At 29.0% G+C, this 6,000-nt stretch overlaps 1 long non-coding RNA gene across 2 annotated transcripts in view; it reads left to right on the top strand.

Annotated features, from left to right (window-relative positions):
• Window positions 1-397: 397 nt before the first annotated feature.
• Window positions 398-6,000, top strand: part of LOC127175713 (uncharacterized) — a 43,283-nt gene continuing 37,680 nt past the window's right edge. For both annotated transcript variants that reach the window (XR_007829023.1, XR_007829024.1), the window contains exons 1-2: window positions 398-573; window positions 2,393-2,479. This is a non-coding gene — a long non-coding RNA (uncharacterized LOC127175713). The remainder of the gene's footprint in view (window positions 574-2,392; window positions 2,480-6,000) is intronic.

The following is a 6,000-nucleotide window of genomic DNA, read 5'->3' as shown; positions in this document are numbered from 1 at the left end:
TGAAAAAATGTATCAAATTTAAATTAGTTTAATCTTAAAACAAGAAAGAAGAATAATCTGCTACTGGGATCAGGAAGATAAACTAAACTAAACTCAAAGGATCTCAATCAAGAGTATTTTTCCGACCCCATTGGCAGATACATCTTATCATTTCCCCTCCTAAGTCTCCTAAATGTCTTGATTTAAAGGAAGCCTGTTATTAAATCTCAGGTGTCACCAGAATGTGTCTGTGGAGTTTCAGCTCAAAATACCCCACAGATCACTTATTATATAATTTTAAATATGCCTATTTTAAGTGAACACAAAATCGTGCATGTCTCTTTAAATGCAAACGAGCTGCTGTTCCCCGCCCCTTTTCTAGAAAGTCACCCGCCATAAAACTGAAGGAGAAGAAGCGGCGCGCGTTTTGATTGTCTGTCACGCTACCACGACATTGCAGTTGTTTGTTTTCAAGAAAGCTTATTATTTACACGTGTTTTAAAGTCATATCAGTTTAAACTTCTGATATACCGTTTTCTGAGCGCAGACATCCGAAGTAAACGTGCAGAAAGCGTCTGTCACACGGAATGTGAGGTAACGTACTAAACGCTCAAATACACACAAAGTTTACATAAACACAGTTATGTCTGTGAACGTAAAAAGCTGGGAAAGAAATCACATGTTTATATTAGATATGTGTATTAAGTGACAGCAGAGTAATATACAGTCTTGTTTATGCTGTTAGAGGGTTTGTACTTATGTAACGGTTTGGTCAGTTACCCGGATGCGCGGCCATATTTACCATACTCGAACGTAAACAACAGCATTGATTACACGGTGCATTAATGACATTAATGCACATCTGAATACATTGTTCTGCTAATTTATGCTGTCTATACCGCGGAAAAAAATGTGTGGAAGATGCTAAATCATATACTTAGAGAAGTATTTAGTAAGCATGAAAGGGTGCAATATTTGAACTAAAGTTAATATGTGGTAAAGAGGCGTGCGAGCAGTATTAATTAAGCCTAATATTTCACTTGCCTGACTGGAACAAAAGTTAAGAACAAACACAAATGTTGTCAAGATTGTTGCTCTGGAAATCCTGGTTCAGTTTGGCCAATCACAAATGCCTTTTGTTACTCAGACAGTTTTTTTGCACTCTTTTCCTTGATTTGTTATAACTTTTTGGCGGTCTGTAGTACTCCAAATGTTTTTCCTGATCTGACCGATTAGTACAGCCTAAAACATGACAATAATTGACCGTTTTCAGCAGCAATAATCAGCAAAATATGGGAGATTCATTCGGTTTAGTGGCATCATTTATGTCCGATGACGCATCGTGAAAAACACTGTATGACCCACAATAAATTAATAAATGTGACCCTGGACCACAAAACCAGTCTTAAGTCGCTGGGGTATATTTGTAGCAATAGCCAAAAATACATTGTATGGGTTAAAATTATTGATTTTTCTTTTATGCCAAAAATCATTAGGAAATTAAGTGAAAATCATGTTTCATGAAGATATTTTGGAAAAATTCCTACTGTAAATATATCAAAACGTAATTTTTGATTAGTAATATACATTAGTAAGAGCTTCATTTGGACAACTTTAAATGTAATTTTCTCAATATTTAGATTTTTTAGCACACTCAGATTCCATATATTCAAATAGCTGTATCTCAGCCAAATATTGCCCTATCCTAACAAACCATACCTCAATCGAAAGCTTATTTATTCAACTTTCAGATGGTGTATAAAGCTGAATTTTGAAAAATGGTCCATCATGACTGCTCTTGACTTTGTAACCTTTAAGTAGCTTTTTTTTTTTTTTAACTTGAATGTTGTTTTTAAATGCTCTAGCATGGATTAGTGATGCAAAAACCAATTCATTTCCACAATCTGGGTCTTTTTGGACCATCGGCTCATTGAACTGGTTCAAAAAGCTGGTTTATTGGTTCCTGGCAAGCCAAAAGTACTAAAAGAAATCTGTTTGCAGTGTAGAAAAGCTAAAAACAACACAATCATCAGCTAAAAGGCTATTTAAGACAGTTTACAACTAAAATAACAAATTTTAAATTATATAGGTGCTTAAACAACAATATAAGCTTTATATTTCTGCTTTTAACATCTCAGAGTACTTGTACTGTAAGCGAATGACTGTTTTTGTAAAGAAAATTGAGAGCCCAACTTATTTTCTGTGGGAATCAGTATAATAATTATAGTTTTGTGGAATACAATGCACCACATTACAATGAACAGTTATATAAGTGGATGTTGTTTGATAATGCTTAATAAATGTTATATTTGTGCTTTTAAGAGCTTGATAACTGCTTGTTCTTTTTGCAAAATGTAGTGCATTTGCTTGTGAATTGAACACATTAACTAACACACTTTCTCTGTGTTTTCAGAATAATTTGGTTCTACATGATTCTACTTTTCATCTCCACCTAAAGCCTCTGAAGACAATAGGATGTGAGCCTGTCACTGAATGTCATGTAAGTTAATCTGTGCTTTAGTTTAAAAGAAAAACACGCGGCATCTCTTTAATAACGTTGACAGCGTCCCCATAGGGCAGTGTGTGTGTGTCAGTGTGGAGCACAGGAGATCCTCCATGTTTCTGCTTGTGGCTATAGATGCTGTATGAATTTAAAGTGTCTCGCTTTTTCACTGACCTGGTTTTGTAGAAATCTGCTGATGCATCTCTGCCGTCTCATGTGACCACGGGCTTTCAGAGACATGGCTGGACTTTAGTGCAGGTCACCGGTCAGTTTATGAGTGCTGTGTGAATTATTATTATCTGCCAACACGGCAGATGGATCCTAGCGTCTTAATGCATGTCAGAAATGATTGACAGAAATCTTGACAACATGCTTATTGTATATATGCATTTGCAATACTAACTCTTAAATGATCTGATAATTTTAGGATAGAAAATGGAAAAGATAAAATATTTTGACAAGCACATCCTCCAAATAAAGTTAACTAAAACTTAAAATAAAAAAAAAACTGAAATAAAATTAGGCTATTTTAAGACTCTTTAGATTTTTTGCATTGCAATGAGACACATTTAATTTTAATTTTATGACAAGCACATCCTCCAAACAGGCTTATTGAAGTTAACTAAAACTTAAAACCATAAAAAAAACTGAAACTAAAACTTTAACTAAAATGAAAATGAAAATGGAAAATATAAAATTTAAACTAATTCAAAGTAATTCAAAATAATAATAAAACTATAATTGAATCTTATTTATACTAAAATGTTTTATTGTACTACTACTACTACTAATAATAATAATAATTATTACCATAATTTTAGTTAAACATTATTTTAATAAAAATATAATAATTTATAAATACTTAATAATGTAACTTTGTTTGAATGATTTTTGCAAGAAAATTGTCATGGTCCTATAATTGACCTAAAAATAGGTTTTGTTTTCTATATGCAATTTTTCATTTTCATTTAGTTTAACTTAACTTCTGTTATATTCTATTTTTACGAGTCAGTTTTTCTCTTTTTTTACTAACTCTATTTATTTCAGTACCTTGGTACAACATTTGTTGTTTTTAAATGTGCTTTATAAGTAAACTTAAACTTGATGAAAATAACTAAAATTAAATAGACTAAAACTAACAAATAAAAATGAATAAAAACTATATTCAAAAATCATTTTAAACAATTACTAAAAAATAAACAAAAACCCTTAATATAAAAAAAACAACTTAATCAAATCTTTATAAAATAAATAAAACAAAAATAGAAAAAAATTAAAATATAAAAATAAAATCAAATTCATAATATTAACAACTACTAAAATATCTGAGATGCTAAATAACTTCACTTTACTAAATAAATTCACAAACACACACACATACACGTGTGTATATGTGGTGGTAAAAATGACCTGGATGTTCTTGACAGTTATTGTGAGATTCACCCTCATGTGACTCTTGAAATGAGTGAGCAGAGATAACAGCCAATCTCGGGGTCATTCTCTTGTAAGAATAGTTTCCTGCCGTCAGAGAGGAAGTTAACTCATCTCTATTCCTTACGGAGACGGTCAGGTCAAAGGTCAACAGGCCCAATCTGTGCGAGTGATTGAGACAGGAAACAGGTCTTTATGAAGAGGTCGGTCTCTGAGGTCGTTGTACTTCATTCAGAGGAAGAGCTGCTGTTACTGCTCATTATTCTGCTCTCAGAATCACCCAGTGTTTTACAGTGGATCATGCTTCATGTGGCCAGACATAATCAAACATTTTCCCAATGGAAATGAACTTTACATCAGGCTTTTCATGCACTATTCAGAGAGTTTTCTCTGATGTAGTCTCAGACAGTAGGTTTTGTAGTTAATGACCATATGATTTGTGTGTTTATGATTACTGTGGATGATTCTTGGTCATTTTTTCTAAGTTAGCAACATCTAAACATCCTTAAAAAAATAAAAATTTACCTGAGAACTAAACCTGCATAGTAGGACGTATTAAAGTAGATGCATTTGTTCTGTTCCATTAGCAGATTTTGGTATTTGTTTTGAGCTTAACAGCCACTTTTGCAGTGTTTATCTATTAAAATTTGGTCATTTTTTAAAAACTGGCACTTTTGCAAATCTCTGCTTTTGTGTTTTGGTTTGATTTGATCCACATTCGACCTGTTAGAAACACTGGTTAAACTGTTTGTTTATTTCTCAAAATTTGGTAATTGTTTTTTATTTATTTATTTTTTTTTTTGTGTGCATATGCAGGTTTCATTTTGGAAAGCATCTACAAATTTGGTGACCAAAAATCAACAAGCTGACAGCAAAAACTGTGGAAGAAAAAAAAAAACTTAATATTTAGCATCACTGATATACTATTATAGTTTTTGTTAATATTGTTTAAATTACATATTTAAAAATATTTTCTAAAAAAAAAAAAAAAAAAAAAAATTGAGTTATCAAATGCATTACAACGCATTATAGAAACGCATTACAGTGTTGTTTTAGTATCACTGATTATTTTTCTTTATATTCTGAATTAGATTTTTTTTTTCATTTTTTATATATAAAATAGAAAATATAAAAATATTTTTTTATAAAAATAGAATTTTTATTTTTTAAAACATTAATTAAACCGTTTTAAATTTGTCATTTTATTTTTCCAGTTAGTTTTAATTATTCAATATTTGGTTTTATTTTATTTTTCAGTTTCAAATTACTGTTTCAAATTTGTTTTTTTCAGTGAGTTAAAAAAAGATTTGATTTATTTTATTTTTAAAGCATTAAATAAACAGTTTTTAATTGGTCTGTTTTCCAGCTAGTTTAAAATTACTGACAATTTTATTTTATATTAAAACATTAAGTTAAGTGTTAAATTTACCATTTTATTTTTCCAGATAGTTAGATTTTATTTTTTAAAACATTAGGTAATGGTTTAAAATTGTCTAATTATTTTTCCAATTAGTTTAAAATTATTAAATATTTTGTTTACTTTTAAAACAAAGTAAACAGTTTTAATTTTGTCTATTTTTTTTATCCAATTAGTTTTAATTTTTCAATATTGTTTTATTTTATTTTAAAACATTAAATAAAGTTCTACTTTATTTATTTTTCCATTTAGTTTAAAACATATTTAATATGTAGTTTTATTTTATTTGTAAAACATTAATTAAACAGTTTTAAATTGCTGTTTTAAATTGTGTTTTTCCAGTTTAAAAAAGTAATATTTTGTTTTATTTTGTTTAAAACATTAATTAAAGTTTGAAAAAAAATTTGTCTATTTTTGCAGTTAATTTAAAAGTTATTGAATATAATTAATAATTTGATTTGATTTGATTTTTAAAATATTAAGTTAACAATGTTAAATTTGTCATTTTATTTTTCCAGTTAGTTTAAAAATAAGTATTTTGTTTACTTTTAAAACATAAACTAAAAGATTTTAATTTTGTCTATTTATTTATCCAGTTAGTTCTAATTTTTCAATATTTTGTTTTATTTTATTTTTAAAACATTAATTAAACAGTTTTAAATTACTGTTT

The sequence above is a fragment of the Labeo rohita genome, chromosome 13 (assembly GCF_022985175.1).
Source record: "Labeo rohita strain BAU-BD-2019 chromosome 13, IGBB_LRoh.1.0, whole genome shotgun sequence".
Taxonomy (NCBI): Eukaryota; Metazoa; Chordata; class Actinopteri; order Cypriniformes; family Cyprinidae; genus Labeo; species Labeo rohita.
Note: the sequence above shows the minus strand (reverse complement) of the source record. Positions and strands in the feature narration are given on the sequence as shown.